Source organism: Hemibagrus wyckioides, linkage group LG14 (assembly GCF_019097595.1).
Source record: "Hemibagrus wyckioides isolate EC202008001 linkage group LG14, SWU_Hwy_1.0, whole genome shotgun sequence".
NCBI classification, from domain to species: Eukaryota; Metazoa; Chordata; class Actinopteri; order Siluriformes; family Bagridae; genus Hemibagrus; species Hemibagrus wyckioides.
Window position 1 is genome coordinate 11,196,115 of NC_080723.1, and position 14,813 is coordinate 11,210,927.

The following is a 14,813-nucleotide window of genomic DNA, read 5'->3' on the forward strand; positions in this document are numbered from 1 at the left end:
GCTTTAATTATGGAAAGCCAAAAGTGTCAGAAGGAGACTTGAGAAATAGCATACATGATTTCTAACCGGGGGCGTAGATCCACCGTAAGCCCCCCTCAATTGCACAAGCTGGAAATTTGTAACACAATGCTTAGCAGACTGTTTTGCATTGCTGGTCAGAGAAGACTTTGACAGAATCGTCATCCATTGACATCCAGTGTCCAATATCCTCAATTCGATTATAGATGACTCATCCCACACACTTCAGTTCTTTTTACTTAGTTTCCCTTTTTCCACTTGTACTGATCCCAAATCGCAGGTTTACACAATAAATCATGTGTCTGAGTTTGCATTCATTTAACTTGTTAATATACCTTGTGTAATTTGTTGAAACAGTCATTTGATCATAAATGTTTGAGGACGAGAGAGCGAGAGAGAGAGTGAGAGAGAGAGAGATGGATGGATTTTTATGATTTTATTTTTTTTTATTTAAATTTGCTAGGATCATCTACTCTTCATTGGCATCGCTTAACATCCCTTCAGGCTTTTGTTGAAACATCTCAGCATGTGTGCCAATGAGCATAAGAAGGTGTACAACCCCTGGCAAAAAGTATGGAATCACCACTCTTGGATGGTGTTCATTCAACTGTCAAATGTTCATTCAATTGTTTAATTGTGTAGAAAAAAAACAATCACAGACATGCCACAAAACTATTTTTTTATTTAACATTCCAACCTTCTAGCTTTATGAAACACTTACAAAAATAAAAAAGAAAGAAAATTGTAGTCAATTGCAACTGTTTTTACAGATCAAACAGAAGAAAAAAATATGGAATCACTCAATTCTGAGGAAAATATTATGGAATCACCAAACAAAAACACCACTAGTACTTTGCTGCACCACCTCTGGCTTTTATAACAGCTTGAATTCTCTGAGGCATGGATTTAACTATCGACAAACAGTATTCTTCATCAGTCCAGCTCCAACTTTCTCTTATTGCAGTTGCCAGATCAGCTTTGCAGGTTGGAGCCTTGTTGTGGACCATTTTCTTTCATTTCCACCATAGATTTTCAATTATTTGCAGCTATTTACAGCTTTTGCCCTATGGCATGATGCATTATCATCCTGATATATGATTTCATCATCACCAATTCCTCCTTTGATGGAATAAGAAAAGTGTCCAAAATCTCAATATAAACTTGTGCATTTATTGAGGATGTAATGACTGTCATCTCTCCCATACCTTTACCTGACATACAACCCCATATCATTAATGATTGTGGAAGTTTTTTTCATACAGTTGTCTTTATAAATTTCATTGGAACGGCACCAAACAAAAGTTCCAGCATCATCACCCTGCCCAATGCAGATTTGTGATTCATCACTGAATATCAATCTCATCCAGTCATCCACAGTCCATGATTGCTTTTCTTTAGCCCAATGAAACCTTGTTTTTTTCTGTTTAGATGTTAATGATGGTTTTCGTTTGGCTTTTCTGTATGTAAATCCCATTTCTTTTAGGCGATTTCTTACAGTTCGGTCACAGACATTGACTCCACTTTCTGCCCATTTGTTCCTCATTTGTTTTGTTGTGCATTTTCTGTTTTCAAGGCATATTGCTTTAAGTTTTCTATCTTGACACTTTGATGTCTTCCTTGGTCTACTAGTACACTTCCCTTTTACAACTTTCCCATTTGATTTATACTTGGTCCAGATTTTAGACACAGCTGACTGGGAACAACCAACATCTTTTGCAACATTCCGTGAAGATTTACCTTCTTCAAGAAGTTTTATAATCCTCTCCTTTGTTTCAACTGACATCTCTCGTGTTGGAGCCATGATTTATGTTGATCAGCTTGGTTCATCAGCTCACTAAGGTGTGCAAGCACTCTTTTTTAACTGCAGACTAATTAGCAGGTGTAATCGGATACAGGTGTTTGTTTTAGAACTGCAAAGTACATGGTGATTCCATAATATTTTCCTCAGAATTGAGTGATTCCATATTTTTTTCCTCTGCTTGATCTGTAAAAACAGTTGCAATTGACTAGAATTTTCTTTCTTTTCAATTTTTGTAAGTGTTTCATAAAGCCAGAAGGTTGGAATGTTAACTGAAAATAGTTTTGTGGCATGTCTTTGATTTTTTCTACACAATTAAACAATTGAATGAACATCTTCCAAGAGTGGTGATTCCGTACTTTTTGCCAGGGGTTGTACATGCAATATTCCTTGTCCATACATACATAACTAGTATTGTGTAAACTGTAAATGATGTCATTTCCACGCCCCACAGTTTACTCCCACCCCATACACTGACTGACAGGTTTCTGTATATGTTCTGTATACAGAACTGCAGTACATGACTTAAATTTGCATTCATGTCATAATTTGGTAGGAGAACTCTGTTTATTTATTTATTTGTTTGTTTGTTTGTTTGTTTGTTTATATAAGCAGACTTACATAGTAGTTGATAAGAAGTGAATTACTAGAACATTATAATATGTTTTGCTCACAACTGCAGAGCTTTATATTTTCATGCTTTAATTTTATTTCTTTATTCATAATCCTTAATGAAATAAAATTATCCAAATCCTAATATTTGAATGACCATACCTATTTCCTGGGACTTACTCCTAAATTTGGCAATTTGTGAACTACTTGAAGAATTAAACATGGAGAGGACACAAACGTTATGAAAAGAAGGACCCTGGCATTGAAGTGAATAAATAGATATTACAAACACAACTGCATAGATACCTTTTATTAAGTTGATTACCAACTAACAGAGTATATCAGTTAGTTATAAAAGATGTCTCACAATAAAATCAAAAGTGAGATTTAAGTAAAGCAAAAGTACAGAATTTTAGCTAGCAGATAAAATAAAAGTAAAATATATAGTAAAAGCCCAGCCCTCTTTCTCCTAGATGTGTTAAACATCAAGAACAGATGTAGACCACCCGATTATTATGTGAGAAAAAGTATAAGAACAGAATTCTTAAAATAATTAAACTAAATAACACTTAATATTTGGTTGCATAGCCCTTGACACAACCAAACTGTTGCATTCTTTTTTTGTGATGTTTTTCCTGCCGTGTACCACAGCTTCTTTCATGGTTGTTTGTTTCAGGGGGTTTCTCACTTCAGTCTCCTCTACAGGAAGTTATATGCATGCTTAAGTAGGTTAAGGTCTGGTTTCTCCTGGATTTTTTTTCTGGATTTTTAGCAGTCTCTATGGCTTACACACCTCTGTGGGTGAAACACCTTACTGATAAGAGAGGTCAGAGGAAATGGCTGCAAGGACACAGTAACTCAAATAATCACTCTGTTCAATAGTGGGGAGCAGAAAAGCATCTCAGCATGCACAAAATATCAAACTTTGAAGTGGATGAGCTACAACAGGAGAAGACCACATTGGGTTTTCATAGCTATTAGCCCAGAACAGGAATCTTATGAGGCTCTCATGGATACAGACACACCTAAATGGGACAGTTGAAGATTAGAGAAAAAACAAAGTTTCCAGACTTTACCTCCTTTATCTCCCTGGCATATAGGTAAAGGATTATTCATTGCGGAGTTACAAAATGTTGTTAAGTGCAGTGACTCATTGTGTTTGTTTGCTTTAAGGTTGTTGAGCAATACCTTCAACTGCCTTCAAAACACATCCCACAGTGAGCCTTCAGCTGACATTCTGGTAAACAAACCTTCCATTCATTTAGTAAAAATAATCACTGGATTTTTCTTTTTTTATGAATAAAAGGACAGAATGTTAGATGTGTTCGTATAAAACTGCTAAGACAAGAAGCATGTACGATCTCGGTGCTCTACCTTTCACAGACTCTCAGTGCTGGAGAGTTGGATAGCGCCTGTCTTCAATACCTCTCTTCTGACTTCTTCAGCTCCCAGTCTGGGGTATTAAGTTCTAATGTTCAGCTTTGTTTCTCTGTTACTAGTCAGTGGACATCCGGAGATACTTCCTCTGAATGAGAAGGGTTCTGGAGAGTCGGGTCTGCTGGTTCAATATCACCAAGATGCGCTACTTGAATCACCTGGTAATTAGAGACTTATTTACTCTGAGGAAGAGAATTGACAAGAATGATTATTAGATGAGCGTTTTTGTGAAGTAGATCTTGAGTTTTAGCTGATTAACATTTGCAGGGATTCCCTTATGAAACCAGCACCGAGGACTGCTACACTGGCATTCAGGTAAGGGATTATTCATTGTGGCATCACAATACTTTACATGTTAATTGCAGTGACTAATTGCGTTCAGTTTAAATTGTTCTCTTAAAAGCGTATCTGGAAATCAAAAAAAGTTATGGAAATCAATTTCTTGTAATTTTGCTCATTTACCTTTCTGCAGTGTCAATATTTTTATTTATTTCCATTAAATTAGCAGCAAACCTTTAAGAAGGTGACCTGCACGTACCTTCATGTTGCTGCAGATGGTCAGCTGGACACCTGCACCTGGGAGAAGAAAGATATTCAGTCTCCCCACAATGAAGCACAGAATCAGCCTGACTCTAAGGTAATTTTGGGTTTCAGAACTGATGTGTATTCACATATGCTGCTATTCCCCTATATGGGAGGGTGTAAAATTTACTGTATGAATTTTAATGATTTGTTGCTCATTTGGCTTGCAGGAGAGTGAGGAGGCCCCAGAGGAGGTGGAGGTACCCTTTATTAGGTACAATCCTTTCACAGTTTAACGTTGTAATGGTGTTATTCATGTTTAACATGCACTAAGCTTTTCCCTTTTTCTTAGCTGCCATCAGCATTAAGGTGCCTGCTCTCCGCCAGGTGTCTGCTGCTAGTAAAACCTCTGTGTAGCTGCTGTTATTGTGCAGGTAAAGTCCACTCTGAATTCAGACTCTGCTGGCCAACATTCACAATCAAAACGTCTTGTTTGTGGATGGAAAAAAGATCGTGATGCAACTGGCAGCAGCTAACAACAGGTGACTTTTTTTGTATAAAATACTTTACTTTACTGATCTTCAAAATGTTGTATTGGTTACATTAAACATGAGGTAATGAAGGCTATGGGAACAACTCACATCAATAACTTATTTTCTGTTTTATACCAACCACAGCCTCTTTAGAATTAAGGCCCTTCTTAAAATAAATATTTAAATAAAATGTACATGAAGATGTGGTATACAACATCTGGACATTTGGCTCATGTATTACATCATGTATGTATCTTTAATGGAGAACTGGACATGCGTAGGCTTGCATACTGCTTGCCCTACTTGTTAGGGTTTAAAATGAGTACCATGAACACCATGGCCAAAGTGATTTATAGAGATTTGTGATGTTTAACAGAAGGCAGTTTGTTTGCAGCTGGCTCTCATCCGATTCCTGAGGACACCATCTAACCAGGATTCCATTTCAGCATTTAAGCTTTTTGTAGCTAAATGTAGACAACCAAAAATCAGTGAGATGACACCATTTTACATGTATTAGTGGATTCATCTCCATGGAATAGTACTGACAAATGCAGAAAATCCATCATTATAGTAGAACATCTTTATATGACGCCTATAACATTCTGTTGCAATCTTGTGAAAAAGATTTAAGTTATATTTCAGTTAACATCATATTTGAGTTAAACTAAATGCTGATTAGTTAACAAATTTCATATCACAATAGACAAAAACATCAACAACATCCATTCATTTGGAGCTTAAGAAAAGAAAGAACAAGCAAAGTAGAGAGAAAAACAGCTCAAAAGTCTAAATTTCAACATATTGTCAGAAGTTCTCATCGTACAGAAGTACAAAACTTTTCATCCATGAAATGCACACAGCATAATATTGGCAATGCCAGGGTCCAAATAATGTAGAAATGGTTCCCATACTTTGTGGAAAAGGTCTGTCTTAGAATGAATTATACATGTAAGGTATTCCAAAGCTCCATTAACATTTTATTTCAGCCCTTCACAGAGTGGGCTTTATCAGAGGTCCACTGCAAAAGAATATTTTTCTGTGCCGAAAACGTCATGACATTAAAGAGCCTTTTGTTATCCACAGAAGTTACCTTACTGTCCGGCAATCATAGTAACAGTGAGAAAGGGTTTAAATCTAGATCCAAACACAAAATCTTTTGCATTTCACAAAGTATGTTACACCGGAAACCCTGTATCAAATGCCATGACCATAAACAGTGAGTCAGAGTGACAATTTTGGTCTTACATTTAAAACAAAATTATTAGGGGATATATGTAGTCTGTGCAGTATCTTCATCTGAATTGCTCTCGCACAGTTACGGACTGATATTTCCTTAGCACGCTCCCAGATTTCATCCCAAACATCCTCATCAATCAGAATTGATAGTTCCTTTTCCCACTTTTTCCAAATATTCTGTAAATCAGTGCTATTCATAGAGTTCATAAAGTGTTACAGAAAAGGCTAATTGATGTTCTCCCAGTTGTTTGAAAAAGCATTCTTTCAAATGGAGATATTTCAAAGTTGTATTCTTTTTGAAGAAACAACTAACTTGTAAAAATCTGAAAAATTCTGATTTTGGTAACTCATATTTATCTATTCTTCTTCTTCTTCTTCTCCTTCTTCTTCTTTTGGCTTTTCCCTATAGGGGTCGCCACAGCGAATCGTCTCTCTCCACCTATCCCTATCTTCTGCATCCCCAACACTTACACCCACTAGCTTCTGTCGGAGAAAAATAATATACCCAGCTTTGAATTATATACCTAGCTTTAAAAGTAGCTTAAAAAATAATGTATTTAATGCTCTAAGTTCTGACTTAGCAATATTCTGCCTAAAAGTAGTGTGTATCTATCAAGATTATTTAGCCATTAATTAAGTAGTTGGCTTTGATTAATACAAGTCTATAATAATCAGGTATAACCTTTATGATAATCATAGTCTTTATAATAATCATGCAGAATTATTAATAGTAGCGTGCTAGCGTAATAACCACACTGAGACTGGAAATAGAAAAGAGAAATTTATTAGAACATTAGGAGTTACAGCTCAGTCAGTCAGCCTATCCAGTGGGATCAGTGGGACCGGAGGGTCAGTTGTAGAAGACGGGACCTCAGGTTCCTGAGGAGAAGTTGGAGAGTAATCAGTGGGAGAAACTGGAGGCGAATAGACAGGAGAAGGTTGGGGAATATCGTGAATACTGTAAGGCAAAGGCGCAAATCCAGGAGAACGTTGGGGAACGTCAGGGGAACTAGGAGGTGAAGAGGAGTCAGAGGAAGAATCATCAGAGGAGATCTCAACAGGGAAATCCTCAGTCTGGACGCCTTGAGAGGTGGTGCATGTCCAATGCCAGTAGAACGTCTGAGTAGACTGATCACAGGTTGTGGGGTGAAATTCGGTGCTCTGATCAAGAGAGACGGTATCTCTCATAATGTGGTGAGCGAGGTGAGGAGACTCAGGAATAGTGGATTCAGATAGGTGTTCCAGGAAACCAGTAAGCTCAATGGCCAGGCAAGACAGCTGATACTGGCGATAGCGTCGCAGAGCACTCCTGGAACCTCTCCGGAAGATGACTGAGCTAGAAGGAAGAATGGGAAATGGGAAGAGATGAGTGAAGTGCATATTGCGTGACTATGTAATCAACAAGAGAGAGCATGCACTAAGGCAAGAGGAAAACAGTGTGGGGAGTAGGCCAGGTTACTGTGACATGACAGTGGTAGGCGGCTAGGGGAGACAATAGCATTGGAATACCAGTAACCAACAGCGATGAAAAGAGGGAAGGATATGAGCCAGCATAATGGCAAGGCTTATTTTAAAAAATAAAAATAAAACTTAGATCAAGCAGGTAGAGAAAAGTCAGAATGACATAGAGGAAGAGATCAGGATACTTACACATTGTTGTGGAGGGCAACGTGCGAGGTCAGGATGATCTGAGGAAGCAACTTAGGAGGTGGCGGTCAAATGAAGTCGATGAGGAAGTGGCGCTTAAAAGTAAGCGCTATTTTTTTTTCCTAAAAATTGTTGACTTAGCCTAAAAATAAGGGGAACTGGAGAGGGGGAAAATTGATGTCATCGAGGGGAGGATTGTATTAAATTAGGGGCGGTATCGGGACAAATAAGAAAATAATGGGAAATGGTAAAACGTATGTAAATTAAGGAAGGAGGGATTAAAGTAGCCATACACTGAATATAATGGGAAATTGCTGGAAATATTTAAATTAGAGAAAAGGAGGCGCCATGGGGCGCCTGAGGTATAAGTAGAGGGGAACTTTTCGGGGTTTTCAGACCAGCTGCTCTCTTCAGAAATGCATGTTGTTGACTGCATGGCTGAATAAAGAAACCTGCTGACTGAGATCTTCTTTATTTTGGCTAAGTTTTTACAGTTTATTGAGTTCATTGGGTAAGATTATGGAAAGCTAAGAGAAATAGACACAATCTAAAAATTCCAGCGTGTGATATGTCCACTCGGAGGGGGCTCTGAGTTCCGACATATTTATTGGTGCTGAAACCCGGGAACTTGCGTGGAGAGGCTGACGTGAGTCCGAAAACCTGAGCTAGGACCGCAACTACTACGGGCTGCAGATTGCCGGCATCAAAACAGAAAGGTAAGCAGACACTTGTTATATTCAAAGTCTGTGTTGAATCTGTATCTGTAGCCTGAGTAGAGTGGCCCTGGGGAAGGCGCAGGCAGTTGGCCTCACGCCAAGAACTAGAGGGTGGAAAAGGCAGATGAGAACGGGCAGAGAGACGTTTTTGTTTTTTGTTTTTTTGAGGTTTTAAGGTTTCATAAGTGAATAAGTGTGTGCAAGAAAATTCCTGCAGGTTAAAGCAGGTGGCACAAGTGAAAATATTCCTGCAGGGTAATGCAGGTGGTATGGTAAAAATTCCTGCCGGTTGAGGCAGGTGGAATATGAGAAAATTCCTGCGCAGGTGGAATATTTGTCCCTAGATACCACTGTTGTATATGGAAAACAGGTCTGCATGGTAGGGATGTTGGTGAGTCACTGTGGAAAACAGTATAGTTAGTTTTCGGGAATGCAGGGTTGGACCTGAGGTCGGTGTGTCACTGCAGAAAACGGGAAAAGTTTTCAGATGCAGGGTTGGACCCGAGGAAATGTGTTAAAGTGTTAAAGTGTTATTAATATGTTATTGTGAAATGTTGTGATATGCCTTTGTTGGGGATGTGCTGTTAATGGAGGAAGGATTGCTGCTCGCAGCGGGTGTGTGTGTTTGGGAATTGTGTTAGGAGAAATAGAAGCAGGAGTTGGAGTAGTGGTGTGGATGGATAGGTGATTAATGGTACTGTTATACAGATCTGTTATTACAAATACTGTTGTAAGCAGAAGCTGTGAAAATACAAGAGAGGAGGGGTAAGTAACCTCAGCAGACACACACTCACAGAAGCAGCGCATACACACACACATAGACACAGGGGAAAGCCCCATCACACAGGAGGAGAGTTGAGGCGAGAACTGAAAGTGAAAGGGTAGAGAGAATAGCAGTGGGTGTGGTGTATGGCAGATTTGGCAATAGAAACAAAGGGACTAAGAACACATTTTTGGGACGAAAGAACTTACAGAGACGTGGTTGAAAAAAGACAAACAGAACAGCAGATCTGTGATAAATTGTGGGCATTGACGGTGTTTGATAGGTTACACACATTGTGTCAACAATTTCCTGAAATAAATTGGGTGGAACAGCTTAAGAAACTCTGGAGACCTCAAGTGTTGGGCCCATTATTACGTGCATTGGTGGCATCCACAGAGCCCCGACAGGCCCAGGTTGTAATTTCAGTGTGCGAGAGCGAGAGCAGGAGCAGATCCATTTCAGGCCAGAGGGGAAGGAAGGAAGCCCGGAAGGAAGTGAGGAAAGTCTGGCATGGGATCTAGAGCCATATAGAAGAATGGGGACGGAAACTGACATTTGGAAAGAGTATCAGATGAATCTGGAGAAAGGAAAGTACAAAGGAAAGATGGAGTGGCTGGGACAGGAAGGCAAAACAAGCACGCCCACACCCAGACATACATGGGAAAGAGGTCCACCATCAGGAGTAAATAGCGAAGAGAGCGAGCCTTTAAGGAGGAATGACCCGGGCGAATGGCAGGATGAAGGTGGGAAAGCAAGTGAAAGCATCTGCTCAAAGTGAGGAAGATGAAGAAGTGAAACTCACGCAGAAAGAAGGGCTCCACCCCGCACCTCAGAGGGGAAAACAAGGCAAGTGCAGGGAGGAGGAAAATGCAGCGGAAGTAGAAGAAGAGGAAGAGTATCACATAGCAGGGAAAGTGAGACTAATGCCATCAACGAAAGGAAAAAGAGATGGCGAGTTCCGAGAAATAAGTAAACGGATGGAAAAAATGGAGGAAAGAATGGAAGACAGCCGCTTAACAATGGAAGAACTGAAGGGGCGGACACAAACACATGTAGAAGAAGAACTAGAAGACACAAAGAAGAGACTGGAAAGGATGGAAATATATGCAACAGAGAATAAAAGTCTGCGTTGGCAAATATTGCAGAAAGTGCATGGACTAGAGCACTCACAAGGGGAGATGGCAGAGCTGAGTCGGATAAGAATGAGAGGAAGTGAAGACGAGCTGGCCCATCTCAAGCAAGAAATAAGGGAAGCATGCTGTAATCTGGAGCAAAAAATGGACGAATCCAGACAGACAATGAGAGAACTACAAAGCAAGGTATGAGGAGAGGAGAAAAGAAGAAATCAGTGCCGCCTTTGACTATGGAATTGAGATCTACTGCACAGAAACAAGGTGCAGAAGAAGTGGAGGAGGGGCCTCCAGAAGACGATGCAGAAGTAAGGGGTAACCAAATCAATGAGCAGCAGGTGGAGGCGTCCCAGATGCCAGTGATAATAAAAGGAAATGATGTGGCCTATGTCCCATGGTCATTCATGGACCTAACGGGATTAATTGGCAGACTGCCAAGTATCTGTGAAGGAGCTCAAAAATGGATCACACGGTTTGAGGAGCAAACAATGGGACAGGTACTGGCCCAGTTTGTATCAGTCTTTTGTATCAGTCATTGGGTAAGGCCAAAATGATTGAAATTTTTCACAATGTAGACACAAGGCATGGAGAGAAGAGATGGGAGGAGCATGGGATGAAACAGTGGCAAGCCAAACCCTGTTTCGTATGATGGTGAAGAAAGCTCTTCTGGTGGAAGTCCAGGACCAACTGGACACAGTAGTGGGACTGGCTGCAATGGCTTGGCCCACCTTCAAGGCTAATGTAATACATTATGTGGAGCTACACAGGCGGAGAGAAAGAGAAGCAAAGAAAGCAGCTGAAAGCCTGGTGATGCAGCTCCACAAGGCTCAGCTGAGTGAATTGGCCCGCAACAAACAAGAAAGTATGGAAAGGAAGAAAGAGGAGAAAAACGTAGCAAAGCAGGCAGCGGTGCTAGTGGCACAACCAGCAGCGCCCCCTGCAGCTCAACCTGCACCTCCGGTGCCACAGCCAGCAGCCATGACGCAAACTACACAAATGATCCCTCCGCAACAACTGCAACCTGCTTACTATGTGCCTCCACCACTAGTAATGTACCCCCCATTTCAACAATACCCACCCCAGAATCGAGGATGGGGTCAGGGATGGGGGCGTGGTCGAGGAGGAGGAGCATTTCAGCAACCTTTGAGAGGAAGAGCTCCAATGAATCAAGGAGGAAGAGGATGTTGGGTATGTCAAGACCCCAGTCATCTGAAACGAGACTGTCCATATGCCTATCAACAGGAAATGGTGCCCCCAAGGGCCCAAGGAGCAAACTCGGGAGCAGGCCCCATGGGGGAAGCATTTGAGGAGGCCCAGAGAAGCCAGAGGGGGAGCTCGTGCAGTGTACCACCTCTCTGCACCCCGCTCAAGAACCCACTGTCTCAGTAATAGTGGGAAGACAAATTCATTCATCATTCTTAATCGAAACAGGTGCAATATTTACAAGTATAGGTAAAGAAGGCTCAAAGCTCCCCCTCTCCAGTAAAGCAGTAAAAAACAGTAGGCTTCTCAGGGAAAACACAGACTTTACGCTTTACTGAGCCTCAAGAGCTGAATATACAAGAGGCGACAGTGCAAGCACCATTACTGTTCTCCCCAGAAACTCCAGCAAATCTACTTGGAAGAGATGTAAGTTAGGAGCTAAAATACATTGCGGAGAAAGAGGAGTATGGGTAGAGCTCCCAGAGCATCTAATTCAACAGTATGTCATGTTGGAGACGAAACTTAAACTATGTACAATGGACAAGGTGTATTGGTTGGAACTAAACAACATGCACAGTGGGATAAGGGATCTGTACACACAGTGTTAATCCTGGTTTATCAGAATGAGGCCAGATTGTCAAGAAAGCAGAGAACCATGGCATTGCACAATGATGTATGATGAGGAAGGACAAAATGAAGAATATGAGGCCATGTGGGACGAATGAGTGGCAAAAACACAGTACACTCTGAAGACTATAAACTTAATTGTAGGACCGCAAGGGGTAGCTGCAACAGTTCAACTGCCGTCACAACTTGAACAGTGGTACCAGATTCCTGATGCTGCTCCTCATGTCTCCCTGCTGATTGGGCAAGGTTTTGAATCAAAAGAATAAGAACCAATGGTGAGGGAAGCAAGTCAGGGGATACAGTGGACACAGGTAGGACAGGGAGTCAGTGTGTCCCCAGATAAAAAGTTTCTTAGAATAGAGCAGGTAGCGATAGATGAGGTAAGGCCACAGACTGTACTGATAAGCAAGGCTGAGAATTTGAGAATAGAGAAGAGCAAGATGAAACAACTGCCCCAATGGGCAGAAGAGCAGGAGCACACAGAGAAAGAAAGGGAGGAAGCATTAGCACAAGTACCTGACCAATTATGGACCAAACATCAGACAGATGTCAGACTGGTAAAGTCAGCAGGTTTAGTTAAGATATAGCTTAAACCAGGAGCACGGTTGCCATATCAGAAACAGTATCCCTTGTCAAAAGAAGCAATAGTAGGGATAAAAGCAATGATTGAGGGACTAACCCAAGCAGGAGGTTTGGTCCTAACAAAAAGTCAGTGCAACACCCCCATCTTTCCGGTCAGAAAACCAAATTCAGACAAATGGAGACTAGTCCATGACCTACAACCAGTAAACAGTGTGGTGATAGCAGAAAATCCAGTAGTCCCAGATCCACACACCCTTTTGTCTAACATTCCAGAAGGAACAAAATGGTACACAGTAATTGATCTGTGCTCAGCATTCTTTAGTGTTCCATTACACCCAGATTCACAGTTCCTGTTGTACTTTTACCTATGGTGGACAGCAGTATACGTACACCAGACTGCCACAAGGCTATTGTGAAAGCCCATCAGTTTTCAACCAAGTTCTGGCAAAATTAGATTTGACTAATTTGGATGTGTCCAGCACAATATTGCAGTATGTGGATGATCTGCTGATCTGCAGTCAAGCCAAAGAACAATGTGTACAAGATTCAGTGCAAGTTTTAGAATACTTAGGTAGAGTGCTCGAAGGCACTACACGAAAAATCTCACCAGAACATGTAGAAACAATCCGAAAAGCTCCCAGACCTCAAACTGTCCAGCAGATGCTATCATTCTTGGGATTGGCGGGTTTTAGCAGACCGTGGATTTGTGATTTTGCTATGAGAATGCAGCCACTTAGAGACATAATGAAAGCAGCAGACCAAACAAAGTCTAGTACCACATTAACATGGACAGAGGAAGCAAAAGCGGCATTTGATATGCTAAAAACTGCCTTGTCATCTGCACCTGCATTGGCATGTCCAGACTATGGTAAACCATTCTATTTGTATGTGTCTGAAAGAACAGCACTGTTAGCCTCAGCAGTGTTAGCACAGGAACAAGATGGCGTGGGGAAGAGACCAGTAGCGTACTTTAGTACAGCGCTTGATAGTGTGGAGAAGGGCATGCCACCATGCTATCAAGGATTAGCAGCTGCGGCATTTGCCTATCAAAAGGCATCATCAATCACAATGGGGCATCCAGTGACCCTGTACACATCCCATGCCTTGCATGCACTGCTGACTAGTCAAAAAATTTGTGATAACCAATGCTCGAAAAACAGGTTATGATGTCATTCTGTCAGCCCCTGAACTAACAATTGAGAAATGCCGCACTATAAATCCTGCAGATAGGCTGGTGCTCCCAGAGGAAGGAGCCCCGCATGAGTGTGCTGAAGTTACAGAAAAATACTTAAAAGCCATGTCAGACTTAGAAGCACAACCACTGCTTGTTGCTCAGTGTATCCTCTTTGTGGATGGATCATGCTATCGCAGTAATGAGGGAAACAGAGCTGGCTACACAGTAATTCAATATGATGACCAAGCAGGAGTATTTAACACAGTGGAGACTGTGGCAGTGCCACAACCGTGCTCTGCCCAATTGGCAGAAATAAAAGCACTAACAGCAGCTTGCAAACTGGGGGCAGGCAAGACATGTACAATATACACTGATTCGGCCTATGCTTATGGAGTGTGTCACGTGTTTGGACCAATTTGGGCACAAAGAGGTTTCCAGAGGGCAGATGGATCAGCCATTGTACACGGGCCGGCAATTTCGGAGCTGTTAGGAGCAATGATGCTCCCTAAAGAATTGGCAATCGTAAAATGTAGAGCTCACAAATCAGATGGGGAATGGGTCAGCCGAAGAAATGCAGTAGCTGACGAGGCAGCTAAAAAGGCAGCAGTAGGCAAAGCATGTGTCATGGTAATGATGCAAGCAGGAGAGCCGGATGATGACGGGCAGATGCAGGTCACAATAGGTGATGTCAGGGCTTTCCAAGAGTCTGCCTCAGCAGAGGAAAGAGAGTTGTGGAAGAAACGGGGAGCAGTGTTAGATCCCAAGTCTAGGACATGGAGAAGTTGTGACGGAGTGTTTGTGGCCCCACTAAGTTT

At 41.4% G+C, this 14,813-nt stretch overlaps 1 protein-coding gene across 1 annotated transcript in view; it reads right to left on the reverse strand.

Annotated features, from left to right (window-relative positions):
• Positions 1-2,762: 2,762 nt before the first annotated feature.
• Positions 2,763-14,813, reverse strand: part of LOC131364523 (von Willebrand factor A domain-containing protein 5A-like) — a 35,167-nt gene continuing 23,116 nt past the window's right edge. The window contains exons 22-23 of the mRNA XM_058407708.1: positions 4,404-4,441; positions 2,763-4,047 (exon numbers count right to left, since the gene is read on the reverse strand). The gene's annotated coding sequence lies outside the window, so the exon portion shown is untranslated. The remainder of the gene's footprint in view (positions 4,048-4,403; positions 4,442-14,813) is intronic.